Raw genomic sequence first — 19,515 nt, 5'->3', positions numbered from 1 at the left:
TTAAACATTTAAATAGATAGAGCCCGTAATAAAAACAAAACAAGCCTTTTATTAATATCAATAAAATCAAAACAGATTACATAAAAGTTATTCCTAAATCCGCATACATGATTGGACTTAGGACATATCTCTTTCAATCTCCCACTTGTACTAAAGCCAATCACTCTGCTATCTAATACCCATCTTGTCTTTATGACGATCAAAGTGACTCTGAGAAAGTGGCTTTGTGAGTAGGTCTGCTACGTTGTTATGTGTGTCAACTCTCTCGATGTTGACATCTCCTCTTTCAACAATCTCAATTGCACCACCATTCAGAGTAAACACGTACCCTGACATGGATTTGCTATCACTTTCTTATTGAAAACTAGAGTCAGTATAACCCTCTATTTTCAACTCAGATTCACCACCAAAAACAAGAAAAATGTCCTGAGTCCTTCGCAAGTACTTAAGGATGTTTTTCACTATTTTCCAGTGGTCTTCAACTGGATTGGACTGATATCTGCTCGTCACACTAATTGAATAAGCAACATCAGGCCTTGTACACAACATCGCATACATGATAGATCCTATTGCTGAAGCATAAGGAATCTTACTCATATGCTCTCTTTCCTCAGGTGTCTTAGGAGACATTTTTTCGGAAAGGGGCACTCCATGGCTCATCGGTATGAGACCTCTTTTGGAGTTTTTCATGCTAAACCTTTTAAGCACTTTCTGGATGTATGTACCCTGGGTAAGACCTATCATTCTTCTAAATCTATCTCTATAGATCTTCATACCGAGAATGTAGGATGCTTCTCCCAAGTCCTTCATGGTGAAGTTCTTTGATAGCCATACTTTGACTGATTGTAGCGTCGGTATATCATTTCCTATAAGAAGTATGTCATCCACATACAATACAAGAAATGTTACCGTGCTCCCACTAACCTTCTTGTAGACACATGGTTCATCTATGTTATTGATAAAACCAAACTCTTTGATTGACTCATCAAAACGGATGTTCCATCTACGAGAAGCTTGCCTTAAACCATATATGGTTCGCAGCAGCTTACACACTAGGTTTTCATTTCCTTTGAAAAGAAAACCCTTTGGCTGTGTCATATTCACTTCCTCCTCAAGTTCCCCATTGAGGAAGGCCGTTTTCACGTCCATTTGCCAGATCTCATAGTCGTAGTAAGCAGCAATCGCAACCAAAATCCGAATTGATTTTAACAGGGCTACAGGCGAAAAAGTTTCATCAAAGTGAATCCCTTGCCTTTGTTTGAATTCTTTTTCCATGAGCCTGGCCTTATAAGTCTCCACCTGGCCATCTGCTCCAATCTTTCTTTTGTATACCCACTTGCAACCAATAGGCTTAACACCTTCAGGCGCCTCAACCAGAGTCCATACTTGGTTGGTATACATAGATTCCATTTCGGATTTTATGGCACTATGCCATTTCTCATAGCCTCATTATAGGTCACATGGTTATCATCATCAATGATTGACAACTCATTATCATTCTCAATGACAAGGCCATAATACCTCTCAGGTTGGCGAGACACTCTCCCTGTCCTATGAATGGGTTGTTCCACAGAAGGTTGTTCAGTCTGAACAGGTGTTTCCACTTGATCCGTAGTAGTTTGTGCTTCTTGAATTTCATCAAGTTCAATTTTGCTCCCACCGTTTCCTTCAAGGATAAACTCCTTTTCCAAGAAGGTAGCATGTTTGGAGACAAACACCCGATGATCGGTGTAAAAGTAATACCCCAAAGTCTCTTTAGGATATCCCACAAAATTACATTTTACGGATCGAGATTCCAGCTTATCTGGGTCAACTTTCTTGACATAAGCTGGACATCCCCAAATCTTAACGTGTTTAAGACTCAGTTTCCTTTCTTTCCATATCTCATATGGTGTTTGAGGAACATATTTGAAAGGCACCTTATTCAGTAAATATGCTGAGGTTTCCAATGCATAACCCCATAGGAATACTGGAAGATTCGCATAGCTCATCATGGACCGAAACATGTCTAACAAAGTTCGTTTTCTCCTTTCAGATACCCCATTTAACTGTGGAGTATATGGAGGAGTCCACTGGGAGACTATACCATTTTCTTTGAGATAATCTAGAAACTCTCCATTCAAGTATTCACCACCTCGATCTGATCGAAGAGTTATAATACTATGTTTGGTTTGTTTCTCCACTTCATATTTATATTCTTTGAACTTTTCAAAGGCTTCAGACTTGTGTTTCATCAAATACACATATCTGAATCTAGATCTATCATCTATGAAAGTAATGAAGTACGAAATTCCACCCATGGCTTGCGTAGACATTGGTCCACATACATCTGTGTGTACCAATCCTAGCAAATCTGCAGCCCTCTCTCCATGTCCACTAAACGGAGATTTGGTCATTTTACCCAATAGACAAGACTCACATGTAGGATATGATTCAAAATCAAAGGGGTCAAGTAACCCTTCCTTATGCAATGTCCGCAGTCTATTTTCACTAATATGACCTAGCCTACAGTGCCATAAATAGGTCAGATTTTCATCATCTCGTTTTCTTTTATTAGTTTGTTCAATCTGAAGTAAATCATGCTCTACGTCACATACATACAGACCATTATTTAAAATGCCACGTCCAAAAAGAACATTATGTCTAAGGATAGAACATTCATTATTCTTAATAATAAATGAAAAACCATCCAAATCCAACATAGGAATAGAAACAATATTCCTCACAATAGAGGGAACGTAATAACAATTATTCAAAATAATAGTCTTGCCCGTAGGCATATGTAAACTAAATGATCCTACAGATATGGCCGCAACCCTTGCTCTATTTCCCATACGTGGAATCACCTCATCTTTTTCAAGAGTCCTAATTCCCTTTAGTCCTTGCAACGAATTGCAAATATGAGAACCACAGGCGGTATCTAATACCCAAGTAGAAATTTGACCTAGTGACATATTAACTTCGATCATGAACATGCCTGAATCAGAAGCGGTAGTCTCACTACCCTTCTTCTTCAATTCTGCAAGATAAACCTTGCAGTTCCTCTTCCAGTGCCCCAACTTGTTACAGTGAAAACAAACAGCTAAATTAGGACCAGTCAACTTGTGAGCATCTAGTATGCTCCGGAGTGATAGTGCAGAAGACATGACGAATATAGTAAATCTGTAAATGATAAACACATAACAACACTTAGCAAATATTCAATTTCATTTCAAAACACTATATGAATCGGGTCTTTATTCATAAGTGTCTCCCACTAGTTTATCTAATTTTTTCAACCCCCTAAGTGAAAATTAAGCATTCATAATGCTAGTGGGAATAGGGATCCTACATTCCATCACACAACCTCGGCTGTGGCACGAAACGTCATGTGATGTTCAATAGGCAGACAACTCTTGTCAATTATATCTTATGTTATTCCCAAATATAAGTTTAGCCTCTTGAATAATTGAGTCACGGCTGTGGCACGACAAACTCAATATTCTAAGTCAAGTCTAACCCAACATTTCGTACAATTGAATCAGTCTCCAACGGCCCACGACTGTAGCACATACCGACCTTTAGATTATAATTCAATGTACACATCTCTATGTAATAGACACGTATTTTTTATTTCAAAATCAAAGCCCTCGGCTGTAGCACGAAACGACAATGATTTAAAAATAAGAACCACTTTCTACCATGTTGGAAGGCTATGACCGACACAAGCCCGTTGTGTCATTGGACAATTACTACTTGATATTATTTAATTTTAGAGGGATTATATTACGTTACAATAATAATCATATTATAAAGAGATTCTTCCTTTTAAATTAAATATTTCAAATCAATAATCGATAATCAGATGATTCCCAGATCGGGTGGAGCATTGTCAAGAGGCGTCACTTAATAACCCTTTCTTACAGATAGAAATCTGTTGTTGATAGAATCATCATTTCTCTCAATATTGAAAATTCATATTCAATTACGTGTTTCATAAACACAAGAATCTCATGATCGTATTCATAATATTTATTGTTAAGGCAAGAAACGATTCCTATTCTAGATTTTCTAGAGCACGCCTTATATTGATTTAAGTTCACCTAAATCTATCATCGCATGGTAAACATATGCATATATCTCATATATAAAATTAAATAAACAAGTAAATGTAAAGTGCAATAAAGTAAATGTGTTTGGTTATGGCCCCATCCTATGTGATCTTTATCAAGCTCATGATAAAGATCAAGGTTAATCTAATATGGTGATGGAAATAAATACAACTACTTATTACATAAGTCTTCTTCTTTGTATCACCTCCATTGGATAGCCTTCTTGAGTCTTCAATTACATTACATGATTGAAAGTAAAACTAATCTAATGAACTTACAAGAATAACTCGAGTTACATTCGAGATTTATGATTACAAAGATTGACGACATGCAAGTCGTATTTAAAACCAAAACCAAAACCATTACACTAAGGTCGAAAGGCCATAACCATCCAACATGCTCATACAACACATAAAAGCATGTTAAAACATATAATCTGATCTTAACATATCATATTATCCATGATCTAATCATAAAAAGAAAATATGACAAAAATCAGAAAAATCAGAATCAAATCAGAAAAACAAGAATCACTGTTTACGGGCAGTAAACGACGTCAAACGCCTTACAGACGAGTCGTTGATAGCTTTAACTATCAGTTTTGTTCAGACGTTCGTTTACCTAAGGAATAGGGTATTCGTTTGCGTAAATCGGACACTAGACCCAGATTTCAGCAAATCTGTAGCAGCCAATTCAGAATCCATATCTAATATGATTCTCATAATTAGAACAAAGAACAAACATAAATCATGTATATATCAGTATATATACAGATTACATAATCATCTTATGATTATACAACTCACATGAATATCATATATTTAAAACCATACATATATAAGCATATTATATCAACATCAAATCATGGCGAATCGCGTACATGCTCATATATCGAAAACAGTTAAACACATAAACGGATTAAAAGCTTTTCGCAAGTAGCTCTGATGCCATTGAAGGGTTTTTAGCACATAAACGCAGCGAAAACGTAAATTTAATCTTAAAAAAAATGGAAGCCCTCCGCAGGATCCATGCGAAAAATAATATTTAATTCGTAGTTCAGTATGTTTACCTTAAGAATTTTTACGTTAATGGAAAGATGGAGGTCTTTAATGGCGATCCAAAAACGATTAACGGAGATCCTTAGCAGCTACTCCTCAAGTGTGAAGCACTCCACCGGTATACACCAAGAAAACGATATAATGAAGGAGGAGGAGATGGAGAGAATTACGGTTTTGTAAATCTTTTTGGTTGAGGCAAAAATAGGGTTTATAATAGTATATTTATAGGAAAAATTTTCAGCTGAAAATTTTCCCATAAAATATTATTTTTATTAACCCTTTATTATTCTCACTAATAATTAAAACACCTTTTAATTATTAATCCTTTTTCTAAACTCTTTAGAAATAATTCTCTCACTTGATTTAATTTCCAAAAATTAAATTCTTAATTAATAATATTAAGAACCTTTTCTTAATTAATTTATAATCAATTAAATCTTATTTAATCAATTATTAAATTTGCCAATTATTTATTTATTTCATAAATAAATAATTATCAGCCATTATTAATTAATTCCTCCACCATTAAATCATTCTCTTTTATGGTGTGCCTGTAGATTCAACATTAAGCCGGTAGTAGAAATAAATAATAATAAAACTAATTTATCATTATTTATATAAATTCTCTAATTCATTAAATATGATTAATTAATCATATTTATTCTACATCGTGAGGGATACTTCTCAGCATATCGCGACTATCCGGATAATACGAATTCACTGCTTAGAATACCAAGAACCTATTCAGTGAGTAGTTACCACACACTTAATTCATTCTACCCTGCAATGTCACGATTAAATATAAGGCATGAAACTTGTGTCAATCCTATCTTATTTAATCACTTGATTTCCCATTCACTATGCTTAGTTCTATTTAATGTAAATTAGAAATTCCTTTCTAATTTCATTCACTCTGGCCAGAGATTCCTGAACTAACATAAGTGGATCAGCATTGAATATTCTCTTCCTTCACTGGAAGGGGTAGATCCTTTATTGATCATACACTATCTTCGTGTACAAATTCCTATACCCAGTAGAGCCCTTATAATTGTCCCTTGAGACTAAAAACTAAACCAAAGCATAGTTCAGTGTACACAAGATGACTATGATGATCTCAAGTCTAAGGATACTTGAACAACTATCACTATGTGAAGAACTGCTGACACGTGAGTGAATTCCATCAGTTGTTCAGCTGTGTGAGTCATGTTCAGTGAACTTATTCTATAATAAGCACCTACATACTAGCTATAGTGTCACCACACAAATGTCTATGAGAACAAACATCCTTCATAATGAAGCAAGCATAGTATGTACCGATCTTTGCGGATTATTAATTACCAGTTAGTAATCCTACGACCAGGAACTATTTAAGTTTATAGTTATCATCTTTTAGGTCTCATTATTATGATCTCATCACAATCCATATAAAGCTTTACTCTAAACTGTGGTATATCTTATTTAAACATTTAAATAGATAGAGCCCGCAATAAAAACAAAACAAGTCTTTTATTAATATCAATGAAATCAAGACAGATTACATAAAAGTTATTCCTAAATCCTCATACATGATTGGACTTAGGACATATCTCTTTCAGGCACCATCATCCCGAATAAGCTCATTATAAATGATAATTTCCTCGGGGGTTAGGTGAATGGATTTGAGGCTACCATCACTAACCTTCCCGAAGGAAGATCTGAAGAGGGTGCCCCAATCACCATTCTCCCACCTTAACCCGACAAAACTATTCCTCCAATGTTGGTTATTGTCGGGAATGAAGACACTGTTAAAAATGTGCTTACACTTGGGGCTCTGTTTAATGAGACCCAACCACAAATACTCGAAGAACTGTTATAACATTGGAAAATCTTCCTAAAAACAGCTACAGATAAGGGAAAACCTCCCCTAAGACAACAAACCATGAAAAATAAAATGTTCCTCCAGACGTTTGGAGTAAGCTGACAGGGGTTAATTTGCAAATCAGCTAAGAGGTGAGGAATGAAGGGATGAAAAGGAAACCTAAGCCCAGCATCAAGGGCATCTGTGTAAATAAAAAGAATATCGGGTTTCCAGTGGAAAGTACGATCGCCACCGACAACTGGAACTAGCCTAAGAGGGGGACGAACATTATAACGTGCGTTTAACTTATCGAAATCTATATTGTGCCATGTGTTGCAATGATCGAAAGAGTCAAGATGTGCAGTCGAGGGATATTCATCCCCCCTAGTATTAATCATATCTAACAAAGACATGTAAGAAGAGCGGATTTCGATATCCTTACCTTGTTTTGAAGCAGAGGCAATCTTGGCCGCTCTCTCAGCACCTTTGTCTGCCATTAATGGAGGATGAGGAAGGCTTGGAAGCTTGAAAAAAGGCCGGTGGCCGGAAAATCACTAGAAGAGGAGGAGTGTTGAGAAGAGAATAGAGAGTGTTTGAGAGGAAATGAAATGTGTGAAATGAGAAGTGTGAATGAAATCACACCCCCCACCTCACTCTTATATAGCCAAAAGGGAGGCAATTTGGGCCTAAAAAACCCCATTTGGTCACAAGAAAAGAACCTTCTGGAAGAATCCAGAAATAAAACTTAAATTAAATGAATATTTTTTAAAAGTTCTGGAAGAATCCAGAAAGAACCCTAGAAATTCTAGAAAAATCTGAAATTTGGGCTTAGGAATGGAGGCCTAGCCCAAATCTTATTGGGCCTAGGAATAAGTCAAGCCCAGATAAGGGCCCAAATATTCAAATCAAAGCCTTGTACTAGGGTCCAAAACTTGGAAGAAAATATATATGGATATTATCTTCAAAAATCAGGAAAAACCAGGGGCCCAATTGAAAGGCCTGTAGAAAATGGGCCCAAGGAAAAAGGCCCAGCAAAAGGCCCAAGTTAGAAAATATAGAACCAAATCTTATTGGGCCTTGGAATAATAAAAAGCCCAGCATAGAAGAAGGCCCATTAAAAGAAACCCAGTAAGGGGTTGGCCCAAAAGAAAAGCATATAAAAATCCTGATCCCATTCGATCAGAATTCTTATTAAATTTCTGGTCGAAAGGATGAGGTCGAAAATGCCTTCGACCAGGGCTGAAAAGGAGGGTTAAATCGACCAGAATCTGACCCAATTCGACTAGAATCTCTATTTAATTTCTGGTCGAAATGATTGAGGTCGAAAGAACTTCGACTAGGGCTAAAAAGAGGGTTTAATTCGGTCAAAAAACTGGATCCTAACCGAAAAGATAAAAATCCTGGTGGAAAAAGGTATTAAAAAAAAGGAAAAAAGGGGAAAAAATCCTGACCGAAATTCGGTCAGGAATCCTGCTCGAAAGACCTGTCGAGCAGAGCAAATTGAGGGCTAATTCGACCAGGATCCTGGTCGAATAAGGAAACCTGGTCGAACAACATAAAAAAAAGAGAGGAAGAGAGAAAAGAAAAAAAAGAAAGAAAAAAGGGGGAAGAAAAAGAAGAAAAATTCCTGGAAAATTACAGAAAACAAGGAAATTCCTTAAAAAATTTCAGAAAAATTAATATTTTCAGAAAATGAGGAATAAATTCCTGGAAATTAAGGAGAAATCCCAGAAATTAAGTGAAAATTCCAGAAATTAAAGGAAAATCCCAGAATTAAGGGAAAATTTCAGAAATTAAAGGAAAAATCCCAGAAATAAGGGAAAATTCCTAGAAATTAAGGAAAATCCCAGAAAATAAAGGAAAATTCCTGGAAATTAAGGATAAATCCCATAAATTAAGGAAAAATTCCTGGAAATTAAGGATAAATCCCAGAAATTAAGGAAAAATTCCTGAAAATTAAAATAACTCCTAAATAGTAGGAATAAAGGCAAATCGTTGTAAATGTGTAGGTCGCTCCACACTTTACGCAAAAACGATACCCTGTAAGGGAATGAATGAACTTAACTTCTGCGAAACTTTTCACGGTTTCCCAAAAGTTGGGGGCAAATGATGGGGAATAAAATAATGCCTAAGTATGTAATTAATGTCACATCAATTATATCAGAATTGGGCTGAATGTTAGGCCCATTTGAGAAGGCCCAAAACCCTAAATATTAATTAATTTCGTAATTAATTAATAAGGGATAAGTCAGCTGATAAGATGAGTCCTAGTGGAGAAATAAATTCTTGTAGATTGGTCTCCAAGGAACCTGGTGGGATAAGGAATCAGCTTCCTACCTCTTAAGACTCCAAAGTCTATTCTAATTCTGAGACTTGCCCACCAAGTCTTCTAACCCAAGTCCAATTCAAGGACTCCCCATATCGATATAAGGGGCCTCGCCCCACAAATCAGAACTACGTTTTTTGACTTGATCATTGGCATACAGCAAGGTACGTAGGCATCTTGTAAGGCAGATCGAGTCACGAAACACAAGAGCAGTCAAATCGAGTCTCGAAGCTCACGTTCCCTAGTAATAAATACAGCAATTATTATACCTTAGTTTTTGATCCATAACAGTTATAGTAAAGATTGTTTTAGAATTTATTTAAATAAAATAATATTTTCAAGAGTAATTTGACTTCAATGTCAATTAAAATAATATAGATTTTAATATAAATTTAAATTTAAATTGGTCATAAAAGTTGACTTCAACATCAATTATAATTATATAAAGTTTATATAAATTAGAATTTAATTGATAAAGTAAGCTAACTTCAATATCGATTAGAATTAAAACCGATTGACCGATTGACTAACCAAATTTTTTATATTTTTTCTATTATAATATACTAGCTTAAAACCCGTGCGATGCACGGGTTCGTTAATATTCATATTTTTTATTTATATTTTATATGATTTTATTGAAATTCTAATATAAATAAATAAATAAATACGTAATTAATAACAATATAATTATAATTTGATTGTGTATAACTTTAAGTTAAATCAAATAGTATAGTATAAAGTAGTATATGGGTGATGAGATTTGAACCATTAACCTTATTTATAAATAATAATTAAATGTATGATGTTGGCGGGGTTCGAATCTGTGAACTTGGTTAGTGTATTTATTTATAAATATTAATATAAATGTTTGTTGTTGACAGAATTCGAACCTAGAAATTTATTTGTAATTTTATAAATAATAATAAAAATATTTGTTATTGGCGGGATTCGAACCTGTAAGTTTGGCTGGTGTATTTTTTTTAGTATTCGGATCTAACAGTTATGATCATTTGGTTAAGAAATCTGACGATCGTGATCGAAAAGAATAACAAAAAATAAGGTTAACCAAACTACAAATTATACCCATATTTGGTTATTACTCCCTCTGTCCCTCCCATTTGTTTACACTTTTCTTTTTTGGATGTCTCTTCCAATTGTTTACATTTCAAAACTTTCAAAAAATGGTAAGGTTTTTATAATTTTTAAAATAACTATATCCACTACTTCTCTCCACTATACCCACTTTATACATATAATATTAATCGGTCCCACTACTTTACTCACTTTTTTAACTTTTCTCCACTATTTTATCATTTTTCTTGAACTCCGCGCCCCACCTAAATATAAACATTTGGGAGGTACGGAGGGAGTATAGTTTAGTATAGATAAATATAGATAGTATAGATAAATTATATGAGTATTCATAGTCTTACGAGAGTTGACATAATTTTATAATAATAATCAAGAACTACGTTGGGTTTAATCGTTTGTAGATAGTTTATTTGAATTTTTCCCAATTACACACCTATACCCCTGCTAGAGCCGGTATACGGAGGCTTATTTCACAGATTTCTTCGTTGATGTTATCAGGTCACTCACCGTGTTTTTCGACAAACCTACTCGCGAACCTACCTAAACAGTTACTTGATTCCGTATTCAAAGGCCCTAAAGCCACTGATCCAAATTTTTGACCAACTCAACAGTGTGATTCAAATATTTGATTCAAACTACTTTCTACATATAATAATATATAAATATCATATTAAGCAATTTTATCTTAAATTTATCGTTTAATCATTACTAACAATTTATATAATATTTCATAAATTAATTAAAAAAAATAATACACATAAAAATATTAAAATTGTGCACTTAATTCACGAAAAACACATTTATTATAATAATTAACATACAAAATATAATTGATAGATACTAATTTTTCGAATTAGTATATTATTCCCACAAATGCTCAATTAATGTATCTCAACGTGTAATGTACTTCTATTTAAATTTTAATAAAATTATGTTTTCTCTTTATTTTAAGTTTTATTTTAAAAATAAATTTTGTTAACTATTAATTATATTCAGTTATTAATTATATAATTAAAAAATCAAAAATCAATTTAAAATCTCATAAACTACAAATAACAAAATCATTATTTAATATTAAACTAAGTGATCCAAATTTGGATCAGTGAATAGTAGTGAACCAAATTGGATCACCATTTGGATCAATGTTGAAATGGAATTTGGGATAATCTGCCCCAAATTTGAATTTTTGGATCATTGTTGAATTTGCGCGCAACGATCTCATATTTTGTTCTAACAAAATCTTCATGTGCAACAATCATTATGGATGATTACTTCAATTTTTTACTAATAGTTATTGTGTATTGGAGTGATATAAATTGGAGTGATACAAAATTTACATATAATTTATGGCATGTGATTTTAGTCAAGGGTTGTGTAATATTGGAGATAGTTCTTAAGTAATAACCCTCTTGATTTTTAAGATTGAATTTTATGAAAGTCACTCCAAAGACATACATTAAGGTAAGTTTATAAGATAGGTGACAAAATTTTAGAAGCATTGCTGAGTGCCTAAACTTCGGGGGACTAATAATTAAATAATTGAACAACTCCCTAACATTTTGTTTGACGGTACTGTTTGATGGTGTGCTTAACACACTCGCATTATACTAGTACTAATCTATTCAAGTGGTTTAAAAAAATGATGGATACGTTGTTGAATGGCTGTCGGTTGCTCATAACTCGTAATCCTGTTTTGCATTACAACAGTAATGCCCCCACAGACACAAGGATGCACAATTACTAGTCATAATTAGCTTAATTCTTGAGTTATGAATTACAATTGTCTAGTAAAACATAATTAACAGAAAGCAGAAGTAGTTTTGCTCTGTAACATGGCTACTACATACACATGCATCCATGCATATAGATCATGCATACGCTCGTGAAAATCATATGCGAGTTTGGTACATCCATTATGGATCCACATGCATGGCTCATGGTATGACAAAGGTTATGGATCCATCTGTAACTAATCGGGTTATATTACTCCCTATTAGACGATCAATCAAATACATTAATCTCTTATTCCATGAGCACCTGCCTAAAATTATTGCACATAATTTGTACTGTGCCTTTGTCAGAACAAAATATGAACCCCACATGCTCTGATCATTTACTAATTAGAGTTACTAACTCTATTATACAGCCAACTAATTAAATATTTAAGAAAATGAACCGAACCTAAACACATCCCTCTCAGCCGCCTCCCTTCTTTCATCCTCTCTGTTAGGGTTTGTCTATTTTCAAGTAAATTCAGGTGCTTCCACTGGTTTTCTCCGGTGGAAAGCCCCAACCCCTTCATTCTCTGTTATTCTTGTTTATTTCCTTTCAATAAAACCCAATTTTTTGGGTGTTTGTATGTCTCTCCTCTTGTAGTGTGTGTTTTGTCTCTCCTTTTGGAGTGTTTGTTATGTTTTTATTTAGTCATGCTTGGGTTATCTGGTGATGGATCTGTTGAGGACGAATTTATTGATATTTTTGGTGATCTGCAAAGCCTGCATCGGATCTGGGACGGTGGTGATTATTGCAAGAGCTCACCTTTCACAACTAAAGATTGTTCATCTTTTATGGGTTTATACTTTCGGCATGTCTATAGCTGGTATCTGACATGTAGATAGCTGGGGTGCCTTCAGCATATCTATAGCCGGTGTCCGGCATGTAGATAGCTGGGGTGCCGCTTCTCCAACCTCATTTTATGCGATTGGTGTTTCTGAACACTGGGCTAACCATAGTTTTTATGTGATATGGTCAATTGCGATTTTTCTATTTTCAGAGATGCTGCTGCAATATGGATTGCTTGGGGTGTCTTTGATTTCGTTTTTAATTTCAAGAATTTTTAAATTCTATGTGTTAAACGATCAGGAAACAAATCATCTAATTGTTTTTAGTATGTTATTTGTTTTATCACCTGGTTGTATCGACAGTTGGGGGTTTGTCCCGACTGTACTATATTAAATTTAATGAAAACTTTCTGCATTTGTCAAAAAAAAAATTAAATATTTAAGAAATAGCATGTAACGAGGATCCAAGGTTCTATATTTTCAAATCTCAACATCCGAGGTTTAAGAAATGCTTGCGTGTAATATTGCTGGTAATCTTTTTAATAATAAGATGTGATTCTCGGTGTTTACTCTAACAAAATTTGTTATTAAACGATGATTTGCAGCACAAGCTTATTTTACTCGTATGTGTTTTATAGTTACTTTCTACAGTTTCTACATTTTTCCGATTCAAAATAAAATCTAAGCACCTAGATCTAAACTCAAATTAAAATGCAATCACTTTTTAAGTAAGCTATGTCATTGTGCAAGTTTTAAAGTTTAAAGCATCTTTACGAATCCGCAGGTTGAAACTTGTGTTGCATAGAAATCACTGAAAAGATGATTAATTTTACTGATTTTGATGAGCATCAATTTTTTTTTGACAAATGCAGAAAGTTCTCATTAAATTAAATATAGTACAGTCGGGACAAACCCCCAACTGCCGATACAACCAGGTGATAAAACAAATAACATACTAAAAACAATTAAATGATTTGTTTCCTGATCGTTTAACACATGGAATTTAAAAATTCTTGAAATTAAAAACGAAATCAAAGACATCCCAAGCGATCCAAATTGCAGCAGCATCTCTGAAAATAGCAACATCGCAATTGACCATATCACATAAAAACTATCTATGGTTAGCCCAGTGTTCAGAAATACCAATCGCATAAAAATGCGATTGGAGAAGCGGCACCCCAACTATCTACATGCCGGACACCAGCTATAGACATGTCGAAGGCACCCCAGCTATCTACATGCCGGATACCAGCTATAGACATGCCGAAAGTATAATCCCATGAAAGATGAACAATCTTTAGTTGTGAAAGGTGAGCTCTTGCAATAATCACCACCGTCCCAGATCCGATGCAGGCTTTGCAGATCAACAAAAATATCAATAAATTCGTCCTTGATGAGCATCAATTAATTGTAATCGACTACTGTAAATGGAAAAGGGTGTAAATTAGGACCACATAATGAGGGCATGTGAAAAGGCTTCGATACACAAAGCTTGCTCATTCAGAAAGGGATTACTACTTTCTCTTTATTGCGTGTTTTGTGCTGTGCTAATTGTTAGGATATCAAGTCCCAATTATACCCTTTTACTTCCAAATGTAATTTTTTTTGACAAATGCAGAAAATTTTCATTAAATTGAATATAGTACAGCCGGGACAAAACCCCAATTGTTGATACAATCAGGTGGTAAAGCAAATAACATACTAAAAATAATTAGATGATTTGTTTCCTGATCGTTTCACACAAAAAATTTAAAAAATTTTAAAACTAAAAACGAAATCAAAGACATCCCAAGTGATCCAAATTACACCAGCATCTCTGAAAATAACAACATCACAATTGATATCACATAAAAACTATGGTTAAACCCATATTCAGAAACACCAATCGCATAAAATGAGATTGGAAAAGCGGCATCACAATTATCTACATGCCGGACACTAGCTATAGACATGCCGAAGGCACCCTAACTATCTACATGCCGGATACCAGTTATAGACATACCGAAAGTGCAAACCCATGAAAGATGAACAATCTTTGGTTGTGAAAGGTGAGCTCTTGCAATAATCACCACCGTCCCAAATTCGATGCAGGCTTTGCAGATCACCAAAAATATCAATAAATTCATCCTCAACAGATCCAACACCAGATAAACCCAAGCATGACTAAACAAAAATATAACAAACACTCCAAAATGAGAGACCAAACACACACTCCAAGAGGAGAGTGATAAGTGGCATTTTATACCACTTAGAACGTCTTAAAATGGCTTAAATTGGTGTCTTGAAATCAAGTATTTTGTGTATTTGATGCGTTTTTCTAGTGTTTATACATTTCAGGGTATTGGTTGCATTTCGGGGGAGGAATCATCAAGAATAAGCCTTGGCATGTGTTCATCATTGCGAGAGGAAAGGAATGGGCAGATTACGGCGAAGAAACGGAGCAAACCTGGATTTTTTCCAGTAGAGGCCTGCGCGCCCGCGCAGCAATGCTGAGCGGCCGCGCAGCAACCTGCGCGCCCGCGCAGCTATGCTGAGCGGCCGCGCAGGGTCGGGGAAAAAGATAAATTATTTTAGACTTCTACTTCTGTTTGGCTTCCAACTTCTATGTAATCTGAGTTTTATGGGACTATTATATAGGTAGATTTGAGACGTTTTCACAGAGAGCAAGAAGGTGATTATGTTTTAGATTGTGTTTTACACAAGAAGCGAAGGAGATAAGGAAGAAGACTGATTTAGCACACCGCAACAAAGAGGAAGCATATATTCTTGTGATTCTTGTTTCGTTGTAACGTTGGATGCTAGTTTTCTTACTTTGACTTATTTACTCTTGTGACGTACTCTGTTTTAATAAATTTAGTTTAGTTATTATTTTCTTGTATTTATTTATCATGATTTCATATGAACCCATGATGGCGATAAGTTCTATTATGGGCTAATCGTGATCATGGGGTTGCAACGGATTTATTATGGAATTTTTTAGTTAATTGTTTAATACTTTAGTGTGTGATGATTGCATGATATCTAGTATTGGTTGTGCGTATTCGTCTTATGTGCGTCGCGAACATATAAGATAGGGTGTTAATCTCTTGTGAAGCGACGGTGGATCTTGAGATTTAGAACTTGCCATGCTAGCATAGGTTCATGTACGTTGTGCATGATTAGTGGGTAACTCTAACAGTTTTATTTGCCCTATATAATCAAAAGGAATAACTTGAGCTTAAATCATTGTGTTGTCAATTTCTGTAGACATATAGGAACTCAACATAATTGATGACTATTCAACTTCTATCTTAATTGTGGATGCTTGGTAGAATGGTATTAGTACAATGAAAGTTGGCTTTTATCAGTTTCGTGTTATTCGATTAATATCATCACTGTCACATGCTAAAGGTAATAACAATGGCTATAGAAGGAAGTAATAATGAAGTTGTGATCTCATGAGTGTTTTATTATTGATAAATTGAAGTGTTAGTTAAGTGGTTAATTAGGTAGTTAATTATAGTTAATATTTAATCAACAATTTTAAGTGTTATTATCTTAACATTGAGAAGTAATCATATATTGGTGAGTGAGTTTAATTAGACAATACTTTAGTCTGAGTCTCTGAGGGAACGAACTAGAAAGTATTCTATATTACTTGCGAACGCGTATACTTGCGTGAATATTAGCGCGTGTTTTCGCCCTAACAAGTTTTTGGCGCCGCTGCCGGGGACTCGGCGTATTTGTTTAGTTTATGTACTTACCATCATTGGTCATTAGGACTCAGTGATTAGGACGTAGTAGTTACTTACTCTTTTTGGTTGTGTTTCAGGTACTTTAGCAAGCGTTTATGCAAACTCGTTCTCGTGCTCGCAAGAGGACTTTAGATACAGCTGAGGAGACAGACGAAGTTCTTGATATTCCGGAGAAGTTAGATTTTGAGGATTCGGATTCAGGAACTGAGCAGAAAGAACCAGTAAACATGGGAGATCGTATTGTTCAAGCTGATCCAGCTCTTATGGATTTTTCTCGGCCAAAAATTGATGACATTCAGTCAAGCATCCTTCATCCGGCTATTCAAGCTAACACCTTTGAAATCAAGCCGGGCACTATTCAGATGGTGCAGAATTCTGTTTCTTTTGGAGGAGCGGTAACTGAAGACCCCAACATGCACATAAGGAATTTTGTCGAGATCTGCAGCACTTTTAAGTATAATGGCGTGACTGATGAGGCTATCAAGTTGAGGCTTTTCCCATTCTCACTGAGGGATAAGGCTAAAGACTGGTTATATTCTGAACCAGCTGGGTCCATCACTACATGGCAAGATCTTGCGCAAAAGTTTCTGGTGAAGTTTTATCCAATGGCAAAGACTGCTGCTATGAGGAGTGCTCTTACTCAGTTTGCGCAGCAACCTACAGAATCTATGTGCGAGGCTTGGGAACGCTACAAGGAAATGTTGAGAAAATGTCCACATCATGGAATGCCGGATTGGATGGTGATCACTGGTTTCTATAATGGTTTGGGGGCCCAATCTCGGCCCATGCTCGATGCAGCAGCTGGAGGAGCCTTATGGGCTAAAAGCTATACTGAGGCGTATAATCTTATCGAGACGATGGCTGCAAATGAGCCTCAAAACCCAACTCAGAGGATGACGTCAGGCAAGGTAGCAGGTATTCTGGAAGTTGATGTAGCCACCGCTATTGCAGCCCAGCTCCAAGCGCTATCAATGAAGGTTGATTCTTTGGCTACGTATGGAGTTAATCAAATAGCTATGGTTTGTGAGCTTTGTGCAGGTTCTCATGCTACGGATCAGTGTTCTCTTGTAAACGAATCTGTTCAGTATGTGAATAATTATCAGCGACAACAGCATCCTGTGCCAGCGACCTATCATCCTAATAACAGAAATCATCCAAATTTCAGCTGGGGGAATAATCAGAATGCTATTCAGCCACCATATCAGCAAGGAGTGAGTAAACAGTTTAACCCACCTGGATTCCAGCAACCATAGCAGTATGCTATAAGGCAATCATATCCTCAACAGGGAAGTGTAGCTGCACCTACTAGTGCTGATTTTGAGGAACTTAAGTTGTTGTGCAAGAGTCAGGCGGTTTCTATCAAGACCTTGGAAAATCAAATCGGTCAATTAGCCAATGCAGTGCTCAATCGTCAACCTGGCACTCTTCCCAGTGACACGGAAGTACCAGGCAGGAAGGAAGCTAAAGAGCAAGTCAAGGCTATTACCTTAAGGTCTGGAAAAGTAGCTGATGCTGAAAAGGCAAAAGAAGGAGAAGCTGAAATTAGAGGCGAAGAATCTAAGCAAAAGGAGAAAGCGGCAGAACCAAGGAAGACTACTGTTGAACACACTCTGCCTGAGGCTAATACAGGGGAGAAACAGCTCTATCCTCCACCACCTTTTCCTAAGAGATTGCAGCAACAAAAGCTGGATAGACAGTTCGGGAAGTTTCTGGAGGTGTTCAAGAAACTTCACATCAATATACCTTTCGCTGAGGCTCTGGAACAAATGCCTAGTTATGCGAAGTTTATGAAGACTATTCTTTCAAGGAAGGTGAAACTGGATGACCTTGAAACCGTTGCTCTCACGGAAGAATGCAGCGCTGTTCTGCAGCAAAAGTTACCACCAAAACTGAAAGATCCAGGAAGCTTCACCATTCCTTGCACCATTGGCAATCTAACTTTTGACAAGTGCCTTTGTGATTTGGGAGCAAGCATTAATCTGATGCCGTTGTCGATCTTTAAAAAGCTGGATCTGCCTGATCCAAAACCCACGTACATGTCACTACAATTGGCTAACCGTTCCATTACTTACCCAAGGGGCATAGTTGAGGATGTGCTCGTCAAGGTGGATAAGCTCTTCTTTCCTGCAGATTTTGTTATTCTGGATTTTGACGAAGATAAGAAGATTCCCATAATCTTGGGAAGGCCTTTCTTGGCTACTGGCCGTACCTTAATAGATGTGCAAAAAGGTGAACTTACTATGCGGGTCCAAGATCAGGATGTGACCTTCAACGTATTCAAGGCAATGAAATTCCCTACAGAAGATGAGGAGTGCTTAAAAGTGGATGTGATTGATTCTGCGGTTACTTCGGAACTCGATCACATGCTAATGTCTGATGCATTGGAAAAGGCCTTAGTGGGGGATTTTGACAGCGATGATGAAGATAGCAACGAGCAATTATAATATCTGAACGCTTCTCCCTGGAAGCGAAAGCTGGACATACCATTTGAATCTCTTGGTACTTCTGACCTCAAGAACGCTGAAGGGAAGCTCAAACCATCAATAGAGGAAGCACCTACCTTGGAGCTCAAGCCATTACCTGAACACTTGAGGTATGCTTTTTTAGGTGATTCATCTACGTTACCTGTTATTATTTCATCTGACCTTTCAGGTAGTGAGGAAGACAAGCTCTTAAGGATTTTGAGAGAATTCAAATCGGCTATAGGATGGACCATAGCAGACATCAAGGGGATAAGTCCTTCATATTGTATGCATAAAATTCTGCTAGAGGAAGGTAGTAAGCCAACTGTGGAACAGCAGCGAAGACTGAATCCC

At 36.0% G+C, this 19,515-nt stretch overlaps 1 non-coding gene across 1 annotated transcript; it reads right to left on the bottom strand.

The window, feature by feature from the left end:
• Nucleotides 1–17,319: 17,319 nt before the first annotated feature.
• On the bottom strand, nucleotides 17,320–17,426 carry LOC141681536 (small nucleolar RNA R71). Its single transcript, XR_012558965.1, has one exon. It is a non-coding gene; the product is annotated as a small nucleolar RNA R71 (small nucleolar RNA).
• Between the last annotated feature and the right edge of the window lie 2,089 nt (nucleotides 17,427–19,515).

The sequence above is a fragment of the Apium graveolens genome, chromosome 8 (assembly GCF_009905375.1).
Source record: "Apium graveolens cultivar Ventura chromosome 8, ASM990537v1, whole genome shotgun sequence".
In the NCBI taxonomy this organism is placed as follows: domain Eukaryota; kingdom Viridiplantae; phylum Streptophyta; class Magnoliopsida; order Apiales; family Apiaceae; genus Apium; species Apium graveolens.
Note: the sequence above shows the minus strand (reverse complement) of the source record. Positions and strands in the feature narration are given on the sequence as shown.